The sequence below is a fragment of the Phyllostomus hastatus genome, unplaced genomic scaffold (genome assembly GCF_019186645.2).
Source record: "Phyllostomus hastatus isolate PE091 unplaced genomic scaffold, TTU_PhHast_1.1 phas_contig_38, whole genome shotgun sequence".
Classification (NCBI taxonomy): domain Eukaryota; kingdom Metazoa; phylum Chordata; class Mammalia; order Chiroptera; family Phyllostomidae; genus Phyllostomus; species Phyllostomus hastatus.
The window spans coordinates 34,614,368-34,626,934 of record NW_025333869.1 but is presented as its reverse complement, the minus strand read 5'-3'; the positions used below and the strand labels follow the sequence as shown (position 1 = coordinate 34,626,934).

Sequence of the window (12,567 nt, the reverse complement as noted above, 5' to 3'; positions counted from 1 at the left end):
ACGTATATATATAAAATATGTTATGTATATAAAATACAGCCACACACATGTACATGTGACACATGTGCATATATAATTATTAAGTAGTATGTAAATATATTTTTTCTCCATGTACACCCATATATTTTATTTGTTTATTTTTTACCCCCTATGGGTAATTAACTTCAGCAAATTTACTTTCCACATTTTAACTGACAACTCTCACTAAGTATCCTGAGCATAAAACAAACTCTCATTTCTTCCAAATGAACAAGGGAAAGAGGAAAGAAGTGGGGAAGTAGGCAGAATTAATAACATTTGCTGAATCACTGCACTGTGCCGGACACTCCATGTTTGATTTAGTTTTGTCTCTGTAACATTTCTCTGCAATGAGTGTTATTACGGATGAGGACACAGAGGCTCAGAGTACGTAGGTCACCAACCTGAGACTGCACAGCGAAGCATGATGGTGATGAGACTCAAACTCCAGCCTACATGACTCCACAGCTCAGACCCAGGCTCATCCGCTCATTCCAGAGCCTCCAAAAATAAATCTCCCTATTACTTCAGAGATCCCCGGCAGCACATGAAAAGGGGGTGGATTAAGATCTCTGTGCAGGCACAGCACAGATCGTATTAATAATTTAGGTTCTGCTAAGGCTGCAGTGGCGCTCTAGGAAAGCAGGTCACAGCCCAGAATGCCAGGTGCACCTACGAACACCCTCCCTTCCTGACAGGCAAACGAAATCCTAACTAATCCACCAGAAAACAAACAGGTAAGGCTTATCAGATGCCAAATGGATGGCTACATAATTATTTTAATCTAATCCCATGGAAAATCCACTGAAATATGCGAGTAAAATCAAAGTACAATGGCTAACTGAAGATGAGGCTCTTCTATAAAAAACTCAGAGAAAACCACGATATTGATTCACACACAGTGGAGCAAGAGAAGGCAAATGTGGCCTCGTGAATTTGTAAATATCAACATGCCTGAATTACCCAGCATTAATACATTAATTCTATCTGGGACAAATGTGGATGGAATAAATTTGTACAATGAAACCATTTATTTTGGGGTGGCGGAGAAGGACTCCAGCTTAGAAGTCACAGTGAAGCAGGGGTTGTTAACAATGGCCATTCTTCAAAGAAAGAAATTAATTGCAGTCAGCATTTTTCAACACTAGTATGGTTATCTTCCTGTCACTTAAGGGCAGGCAAATGTATTTTGAGTGTTGACAAAGCTAAGTAAACCTACTCACTATATTATTGAATCAGGTTAGAGTAGCCAAGTTACTGCACAGAGGGATAGCCGGTTCTTACAGAGGAGGGAGGGAACAGTGGACAGCGTGGGGATTCAGCGAGTGGCCTCAGAACCTTCCAGCACTCCCTCTCTCTTTTACTCCTAACCAGCCAGGGAGCAGGGATGTCACCAGAAATTTTGAGACTGGACATTTTTGGGATTTACTAATAGGAAACAAAATGCATTGTTCAAGGTTATAGCTTCGGTAAATGTTGCTTCCCTAGGCTACTGTACATCCACAGTGCCAACGTCAATTATGATCCTTTTGTACCTGATTCAATATTGCTCTGTGCTTTGCAATAATACTCAATGTCCTCATGTACCATTTAAAGGCAAAAGTATAGAGCTTAGGTCATGCATCATTATTTAAAAAGCACTTCTTATCTGGTATTTATCATAGAAAACAAATGAACAACAACATTGGTAATGAAGAGCAGCATAAAAATGATTTAAAAACTGATCAGAAAATAATGAAAAGTGAAAGTTGAAATCCTCTCTAAATGCAAGAATCTTAGGTGACCAGTACATCGCCTAGAAGCAGAATGGTGAAATGGGCAGGGTGGGAGGGAGAAGCCTGCGATTCGAGAGCCCTGGGTTCAAGCTCTGCCAGTGCTGTTGCTACTGTCACGGATAAATTTGAATTCTAAGCCTTAGCATGATCATCTGCAAATGAGAAGAAAACGAACTCAGAGGGTTCATTTAAGTATTAATTGAGATAAGAGCCTTTGGCATCTACCAATTATTTTATTGTAAATGAAACCTAACATTTGCTAGCACATTTCCTACTGATTTAAACTGAGATTCCAATTTTTGCCAACTCCTGTCCCCAAATTAAAATGTTTACTCATTGTTCTTACTGTCAAGAGGGAAAAAGAGTGTTATAAGGCCTAAGAGATCTTCCTACCCTGATTATGACAAAAGAATTTTAACATTTTTGTCTATGTCATCAGCTGAAAAAGCTTTTTGATACTGGTGTTAATTTCTTACCCTTCTTCAAATTGTATCTTAATATCTAATCTAGACACTGAAGATCAGACTGTTTTGAGGCCCTCAGCGAGTTATTTAATAAAATCAGCTTCTCCTACAGTTTTCTTATAAAAATGACAAACATAAAATGGAAGGTATCAGCCAACATGTGGGAATATACTCGTTTCAAAAACCAAGAAATCAGCCAACACAAAATATCACTGCTTACCTTTGGAAAAATATGAACATTTTGGGATTTAATTATGTACACATTTCTTTCTTTTACCGTTAAGATGATTATGATCCTGTTAAGGCAGGATGCATTTCAAGTAAACATGCGAAGCAAAAGGGACTTGAAGTACATTTACTTATTATATCGAGCATTATCACCCTCCTACCATCCATGCCCACTGCATACTTTTCTTTTGGAGGGCCTGGAGAGAAATCACAAAGAGTCTTTTAGGGATTTTCTAGGGGCAGAAACCCCAGCATGGCATTCCAAGGCCCAGGGAAGAGTCATCTCACAGATTCCTGAGTTCTGTGGAAATGGTGCTCTCGGGAGGCCTGGAAGAGATCGGGTCTGGTGGGGACCGAGAAGTGAAGGGTGAGTAGAGGAATAAACGCAGGGCTGGGAATCAGAGTGACCCAGGCTTGCACTCCTGCCTTACGCTTATGATCACTGTGCTACCTTGGGCTTGCTGAAACTTCCAGAGTAGAGCTTCCCTCACAGAGAACTGGGATAATACCACCCATGCATGAAGATTCAGTACAATAATTTACTTAAAGCACTCAGTAGAATACCTGGTCCACTGCTGTTTCTCAATGGATTTTAGTTCAATAGAGAAAGGGTAAATTCTGCTCCACATACTTTTGCTGTTGGGTACCTTGCTGTGCTGTCCTCCTTTAAAAAGTGAAAAATCACAGAAGCTGTATTAAAAATGTTGAAGGAGAGAGGTCCAGGTTTCAGATTCAGACTTTCTATTTGGTTTCGGGTGGACAGGAGTGTTTAAACACACCGATAACTCTAAGGGGCAGTTATCGAAGTGGGCAATTTGGTCTGGGGCAGGGTAACTTCTGTGTCTGACAGAAATTGTACAGGCCGTCACAAGTGGCAGTCTGAGGAAGTCAGGGGAAGGGAAGGTGCCGGTGAAAGGAGGCAATCAACAGACCACGTCGGCTTCTAAAACCAGGTATAAATGTGGTAACTCTGTATGGGTCAGATTATTCACTCTTCCCTCAGTGCCCGCCTATCCTGAAACTGTAACACTGCCTCTCTAGTGGGCATGCTAGCTAGGAAAGGTGACAAATTGGTTGGTGACAATCAATGTACATATCTTGTAGACATTATGTACAGTAACATTTTGTTTTTCTCCCCAACAATATAAAAACTATATAGTAAAGATTGTTACATTCAGCCCAAGAAGGTACCTTTTCCCCTATACATATATCAATGTTTATGCCCCAATCTGCAAATTGTTTAAAAATGATTTGATACTCCGTCTATATGTACATATGGTTCTTAAACTTTCTGTAATGTCTACCTAGGCTATCACTTAACTACTGAGAGTAGCTAATTAATAATAGTGTTAATGAATGGAAAATGTATTTAACATATGAGTCTTCAAGACTGTTTCTCAAAATGTCAGATTTAACTCCCTGAGGGTTGTGGAAAGCATTTGCGAAAAGCTGAACTGCAGGGCTGTTTGAGGATGCCAGTCTGCTAGTAAAATTGCATCGCATGATTTCTGGGTGCTTGCTGGGTGTAAAAGTTCTGAAAAGCATCCCCTTGTTTCCTCTGCCTCCCTGTGGGCTAGTCACTTGACTATATCTGATAGCCCATGTGATGAGGGAGGAAGGCTGGAAGCCCTTGCAAAGTACTCCCTTTATGCCTTTGTAGTATTTCTGCTCCTTGAAATACGTACGCAACTAAAGGGTTAATGTTCCCACTTGACCAATGTGGAAGCTGAGGCTCAAAGCTACTAAGTCGTAGCTGCAATATGAATGCCCATCCAGGCCCAAAACCCATTTTTCCACTGCCATGACCACACTCACTTAATGTCGTTGATAGGGACTAAGGCTTTAAGTGAATCAACATATCAGGAAACCAATTTTACGATAGGCTAATTGATATAAACAAGAGTTAAGTTCCTGTGACATTCCATCAATGTTATAACAAAACATTATTTGAGGACCCACTGTCCTTTTTTTGTGTCTGTTTTTATTGATCATTTTAATTCTCTACTAAACAAAAGCTACCATGTTTCTATACCTTTTCAGCTATATAAAGATCTTAGAAAACTATTTCATTAGCATAAAATAATGCTGCTCATACTGTGGACATTACAATGTCTTCCAGTCCCTGGCTTCCAGTTGAATCTTGAACTTCCTGCCTTCCAACCCTTTCCAGGCAAGGCCTCTCACCCGTTCTTTTCCACACAGTCATGTACCCTTCTCATGTGGCGATGCTCCCAGCTGGCCTCTGTTCTGCCAGAAGGGAAGATACAGACCTGGGAGATATAAATGCTAGTCTCTATTCTCCCCCCTTTAATGGCTTTATCGAAATTCAAACAGTACTGGTGATATGATTTTAATTAATAGAAAGTTACCTATGACTGAGAAATAGCTTACTGGAAACACCTAAATCTAAAAAGAAATCTACACTTTATGCAAGTGGCTGCCATATTTGACAGTGATGAGCCATTGCATTGCATGGCCCCACTTTGGGGGCCCAGGACAGCATGATGGTGTGTGAATGGGACAAACTCCAGGAAAACCTAAACTATACATCAAAGATTCACAGTTGATTTTTATTGCTTTCAACTCTTCTTTTAACTTATACAAATTAGAAACATCAATTTCTGTAAAACTATAGTAGACAGTTTGTTTTCAAGTGTTACCTTTCTATACAAATATTTCTTTGGATCAATATTTGGATCGTGCAATTGAAAGAGTAACATTATATTTAGATGTCCTCCTTCAAAATTTAGCCTATATGCCAATCAATACATATAAGCTAACAATTCTAGTTTTTGTATCAGTGACTAGATTCCTTTTAAAAATTATTTCAAATGTAAAAGTACACTAACTTATGTGTAGTGATTTATATAATATTTAGATTTTGCAGTTAAATTTAAATGATTAAGTTATGAACACTCCTATTACTAAATAATTTAACTTTTAACATTCCAAAAGTGATCATTCTTCTCTTGAAATAGTACTTCACCACAGATGTCTATTCATAAGATCCTCCCTTTAAAAACCTGCCCTGTAGAGGTGCTGGTGACCCAAGCAAAGGACTTCAAATCACAGAGACCTTGGTTCTAAGCCCAAACATTTCTGTGACTTAGGCGAGTTACATAACAAACTTAAACTTGGGAAAATGCTTCTATACATGTGGGTGACACTATAGCATAGTGTTAACATAAATTCAAATAAGATGAGGAATACAAAAGGCAAAGAGGAGGTCCACCAACATTTTTTTCATTGCTTTCTTCAGTCCACCCCTACCTCACGATGCAGAGTAGTGCAAGCAGAATCCAAATGAGCACAGGTAGATGGGCCCCTGGGCCCCATTCTTTATATTACCAGTCCCAGGACAAGTGCAATAAGGGTTCTCAATACATTGTCATTAAGTGAATAGATGCAGGTACAATGAAATGATTAATGTAAACTTTCCTAATAATATAACTAGAAAAAATAAAGAACTGCCAATTCTTCTTCCTTAAGCATGACTAGGAAAAGGTAACATTGTTTCATATTGAGATTTGATAACACACACACACACACACACACACACACACACACACAGGGTATCATTTTGCAAGAGGAAAATTCAGAGACAGAAAAGATCATGGGCCTGAAGAGTAATGAAGAAACAGTTCAGTTGCTACAATATGTCACAATGGCAAAACCAACACAAAATTTGAAAATAACATATTCAGACATTAATGAATATAAAATTTATACCTAATAAGATCTCGCACTGAGTAGTTGATCAAGAGCATGGAAGTATTAGTTTTTTAAAAATGAAAACATAACTTTTTTAAAAAAATTATTTATTTTTAGAGAGGGAAGGGAGGGGTGTGGGGGGAGAGGGGGGAGAGAGAGAGAGAGAGAGAGAGAGAGAGAGAGAGAGAGAGAGAGAGAGAGAGAGAGAGAGAGAAGAGAGAAACATCAATGTGCAGTTGCTGGGGGCCGTAGCCTGCAACCCAGGCATGTGCCCTGGCTGGGAATTGAACCTGCGATGCTTTGGTTTGCAGCCCATGCTCAATCCACTGAGCTACACCAGCCAGAGCAAAAACATAACTTTATTGAGTAAAAATATACTACGATAGTAACAGAGTACAGAGAACCAATCAGCTGACAAGTGTTATCTAATTGCTTCCCTATACCTGAATATCATGGAACAGCAAAGGACAAAGGTTTGCTGCCATTCCTCTGAGTGAGCTAAGCCCTTTTCCGCCCATCCTATTCCAAATGGTGCAAGAGCAGGGAAAAGGCAGCAGCTGGATGTACTCCTAGGGAGCTTACCGGCCCGGTGCCAATGAGTTGACTTCATCTCTCCTGAAGCCTGAGGTTGGAAATAGTCCATTCGTTCTTCTGTGCATTCCTCTGTTCATTATGAATATCAACAACAACTGCAACCACCACTACTGTATGTCTCCTACTTGGACCAAGCCCTGTACTAATCTTAACTCACTAAAATCACATTACAACCATGTGGATAACTACATGCTATTATTATATTCATTTTGCGGGTGAAAAGACTGAGGCGCTAAGAGGTTAAATAACTTCCTCAAGTTCAGACCTGCTAAGTGACTGCACCAGCATCTGAACTCACACAATCATACTCTATAGTCTATGCTCTTAATTGTGACATTATATTGCCTCTCCCATCCATCTATCTGTCCATTTGTCCATCCATCTGTCCACCCATCCATTCTCTCTTTCTTCTACCACCTACCCTCCACCCACCTACCTATTCTGCAAGCCCCAGTACAGTAGTAGGTAATTACGATACCACCTCCGCCTCTAGAAGCTCACAGTCTCTTGGATGAGACATTCATGTAAACACATAATTGCAGTGTAGAATACCAAGTATGCTGATAGACTACAGATCTCTAGGGAGCCTCGTTTCTCTATGTGCTTGGCAGAGCAGGAACCAGTAGGTTCCCTTTATCTCATGTGAATCCGCTCCCCCAGAAGTCCAGCTGCTCAGGTATGAAACCTCTCCCTACCTGGCATCTGTCACCAATGGGTGTCATAGGCACCTAGGTGAGGAGGCCAGGGGAAAGTCTGTAAAATGTCAGGAAACACCAACATTCCCTAGCAAAAGACGATACTCAGTAGTTCACATCTGAAACCTATTCTAAGACCCTTCAAATGCTTTAATCCTAAAAGAGACTACTAAAGTTTCATTTCAATAAACCCAGTGGTTAAACACAGATTCCAAAGTCCAATGACCCAAGTTTAAGAGTCCACTACTTATTAGCTGTATGACCTCAGACAAGGTATTTATTTTCTTTATGCCTTGCTTTTAGCTTTGAAAAATGGGGATGAAAATAATACCTGCCTCACAGAGAAGTTGTGAGGAAAAAAATTTTTGATTCATGGGACTCACTGTGCCCACTGTGAGCATACCGCAAGCATGTAACCCTGGCGCGTTGTTATTATAGTACCATTTCTCTGAGGACTTGAAGTTCTGCTGTTGGCAATTTATATTTCATTCTCCAAAATAAAAAAAGAGACATTCTTAAGGTTAAACATTAAAATACATTGAAAAGCGTAAGAAAAACAGACACATTACTATACTGGGTCACTGGGGGGTAGCCTGCTTTTTCAGTTTCCATGTGTCTAGAAGATTATCTGCATCAAGTCCCCTTTGATTATAGCTGTGAAAACATTAGCTACACACACTGAATAGTAGAATGGTAGTTAAGACCACAAGCTAGAGAGTTAAAGTATTCAAACTGAAATATCAGCTCCATCACTGATTGCTGGGGAACTTCGAGGGAACAGCTTAAAGGCTTATGCCTCAGTTCCCTCATCTGTGAAATGGGGATAATAAACATGCTTTCTTTGTAGGGCTGTTGTGAAGATTAAACAGGCCCCCACCTACAAAGCAATTTACAACCCTACCTGGTGCATTTTAAGTGGTCAAAAAATGTCCTGGGAGATAAGTTATGAATCTAGGAAATATAATTCTTAATCTTCCCTTTCAAGCCAGGAATTTGACAGTTACACCAGAATCTGATCTCTCCCACTCACATCCTACGTACAATCCACTGCCAAGTTCCTTTGAGTCTTCCCCTCAGTCTCCCTCTATACGCCATCCCCTCTCCACAGGCAGAGTCTTTGCCTGGTTCAGACCCCACACTGATGCTTGAGTGATGGTTCTAAACCACAAAGCTGTCAATCCCTTCTCCCTACCACCACCACTGAGTCAGCTCCGGTGGCGCCCTCATTTGAGGAGGATATTCCCTACCCTGTGAAATGACCAGCCCCTGATGACTTTTCACCCATTTTTCCTGCCATACACTCATGCCCCCTTCCTCTAGGTATTCCAAAACAATGCTTGCTTCCCACACACCCGTGTTCCCTCTGCTCCCATCACTTTTTATGGACAACTGGCTGGGGATTGACTGTGGGAGCGAGGGCTGGGCAGGGCAGGGGAGAGCAATGGGGGAAAAAGTAGGACAACTATAATTGAATGACAATAAAAAAAAACAATGGGATCCCTGTGTTTCTGCTTGTCTATCTTGTCTACTCCTCCTCTAGGGCTCGGCTTTGCTGAAAACCTCCTCTGAGCCCATGTGAGTTGGACTGGGGGTCCTTCTGTGGGCTCCTGTGGCCCCTTCTCATGCTTTACATAGGGTGTTTCATGGTGCGCTTACCCTTCTTCCCCTCAGCTGGGAGCTACAGTACTGGTACCACTGGGCCTTGTTTGGCTGTGTCTCCAACAATGAATGCAACGCTGACCCACAGAAGTTACTCAGTGAGTGTTTGTTGAAAAATGAAACAATGAATATTCATTCCTGCTCTGTCCCTGAATAGCTGTATAAGTTTGACATCAATCATAGAATTAATTGTCATTTTACCCCAGAACATCCCTGTGTCAGTCATATACACGTATATGGAAAGGGACACTCCGTAAAGTTTCCTTGTATAGTATAAATTTCCTAAGGTCACCTCAAACATTTTTTTGTCAGGACATAATAAATATATACAAGCCTACACTCATACATAATAAAAAATGACTTAACAAAATAGAGTTCAATTATCCTAAAACTCCTCACTACTGAAATATACTTTAGTTTCTGTAAAGAGGGCAGAACAGGTAGGTAACACGGCACCAGGAGCTGGTTGCGACAAGGGAAGTACAGGCACTGAAGCATGTTTGTGACTTCTAACCCCCACGGGTCCACAGCAGCTTGGGCCACCACTGGCCAACACCTGTAGAATGGGACCCAGCTGGGTACAGGGGATATAACTAAAGACTTCATCTCTGCAAGTTGCTTAGTGAGGGCAGGGGCGGATACTAACCATACCAAAGGCATTCACCTACCTTGTGTTCGCCTCCCTCTCACTGCCGACCTAGGTAGCCCATCAGCAAAGGAGAAGGAGAGGAACAATACATCGGGAACAAGGAAGAGCAAAGGAAAGTGTGGACAAGGGAGGTCTGTAAATGCAGTGGGTAGAAACTTCTAAGCTAGACACTTATTGAAACTTTCTTCTTTTTTTCCCTTTGAACCAGAAAAAATGGTGATAAAAAGATTAAGTGTTCATCTGTATAGATGCATTTCTTTTTAACAAATAGGAAGACCTCCTATTACTTAACACTAAAGTTGTGCCAAGAATAAAAACATGTCATCATTAAAATTCAACTCAGTATAAATTCCTAGAAGTTTCCTACTTTTTTGGACTGGTAATCACTTATTCATAGCTATCAATATTCACAATAGACCACATGTGTAACTTACTGGGTTTAAAAAAAACTGCTGCAATGTGAATTCAGTGTTAATTTTATACACATATTATAGTTTGATTATAACCCTTAGTAATACCCTATGCTGTATGATGCTGTGTCAAGCAACTACAATCAAGAAAGTTTCATCTTGGGTTTAATCAAACCTGAATTGCAGGGGACCATGAGACGAATTTTTTCTTTTATAAATTAGATACCCTATAAGTCTTTTTTTTGTAATTAAAAGACCCTAGAAGACATTTATATGCACATGAGCAAGAGGACCTATCCCCATAACAACACACAAAATATTTAAAAGCAGCTTTTTCAGTTGACATGAGGCCTATAATATGGAGCAAAGTAGCCAGCAAGCCTTAATTAGGATCTTAAGAAAAAGTAGGAAAAAGAAACGCCAAGGTGAAACAATTCACTTCATAGGGAATAAGTGTTATATATGCTACACCATTGAAAGAGATCTTGGGTGTAACTTCCAAGTAATTTAGTCTTAACTTTGTGCATAGAAAGTAGTCCACGAAATACCATAGTTTATCTGACTATGAGTATTGTCTTCTCTAATACAAGTAGCTTGGACAGGGAATATACATTTCGTACTGTGTTAAGAATAACAAGTATAACAGCAAGGGAGGTATTATCCAGTGAGCCACTTTTGGGTCGACTCTCAGTGTCCTGAAACAAAACACTGAAATCTGCTCGCACGTTGACAATAGTGATATTGATATTTCTCCATGTTCCCTTCTGGTTGCTAAGAGATTTACATTGGACAGACTCCGTTGTACTCACAACAAAGCTTTTTGGTCTACCAAGCATTTGTTCCAGCTCAGTGAGCCCAGAAACTCCGTTTGCCTCACTCTTGTCCTACTTGCTTCCAAGTCAAACTGGGGCCCAGGCACAGAGGCCGCAGGCCTGTCGTTACTATAGGAAACTGCTGTACATAACCCTGGCTCAGCTGACAGCTCTTAGAGAGAGTGCTGACAGTAAAGATGACCTGTATCTTTATGCAAATGCATGTACCTTTCCCCATGTCTCTTAGAAGCCAGTTTATCATGGTGAGGGTTGACAGAGGTGCGTGAGGAGGAGCAATCAATAGCGACCTACCCACAGACAAACCTCATACAATGTAATTAGACCAGAACCTAGCAAGACATAGCAATTTCATAATAGTTCTGCTGTGCAAGGCTTTGAAATATGCCTACATAGAATTTCCTAACAAGTTTGTACTTTTGTGAACATATATTCCAGAAGTTTATTGACAAGAATACTGAAGACAAGAACTATCTAAATTTAACCTCTTGCAGCAAAGCAACTGCAGCCCTCCAAACTCAATCTCATACAGTCTGCCGTGTAACAAAAGGCAGAGGCGTCTTCTGTAGATTCCCACCTCTAAAGAGGAGCTGGGCATGTATAGGAGGAGGAGAGGGGCATACGGCGGATGAAATTTGCATGTCATTTAGAAAGCACATGCTTCACTGCTCAGAGCAAATTAAGATGATCTTTCTCTTGGGAATGTTCACAAAGAGACATAAAAATGGTTTATGACCTGACTTCTGTATTCAGATCACAGAGTTTTCATCAGATTTTATTAACTGCCATGGGGAAAAAAAAGTGTTTTGGGGCCTCTCTCCTGGGTCGACACCAAGGAGTCGTATTTAAGGGCACAGCCCCAGACACTCAGTGAGTAACCAAACACCACTGACCCAGAATATTCCTGGGTTTTGCCCTGCATTAGAATAATGGGAGAGGATGATCGATGCCTGTGCTTTGATTTAAAGCCATCAGCGCTGAAGGGTGCAAGGCTCTGCCGTGTCATGGGAATTCCTGCATTCAAGTTTATCCCCTTGCCCAGCAGACAAAAACAAGCCTCTATGATTTTAGCTGTATTTAACAACAAAAAAAAGTTATTTCCAGCAGCTTATTTTCATTGCACAACTTAACTAAAAACACCATATAGGAAAAAGAGGCAAAAGGAAAGGAAAAGGAACAAACAAACAAACAAACACCAAAGCAGGAAATGACTTTTTCGGCTCCATCCTTAAGGTCACAGATCTGGCTGAGCAACACACACATGTGACACAGTTCTAGCACAAAAGCTCCTTTTCCAAAAGACAGACCTCTAGGAAGTACAAAGCCTGGCTTGCTGGCCTGTCCCTCAAGCCTAAGTCACCGCAGTCCATTTAACCTTGACTGGGCTGGGAAGAAACTACTTTTAACTCCCTTCACACCTTTCTCTGTCATGGAAACATGCCGGTGCCTACATAGAGTGAGAGCACACTTTCCTTCTGCATCAGCACTGCAATCACCCCCACAAAGGGTACACTCTTTTCTTGCCTCGCCCGTC

The 12,567-nt window shown here is 40.8% G+C and overlaps 1 protein-coding gene across 8 annotated transcripts in view; it reads right to left on the bottom strand.

Annotated features, from left to right (window-relative positions):
- Positions 1–12,567, bottom strand: part of ANK3 (ankyrin 3) — a 332,140-nt gene that overhangs the window by 318,904 nt on the left and 669 nt on the right. The window lies entirely within an intron of this gene.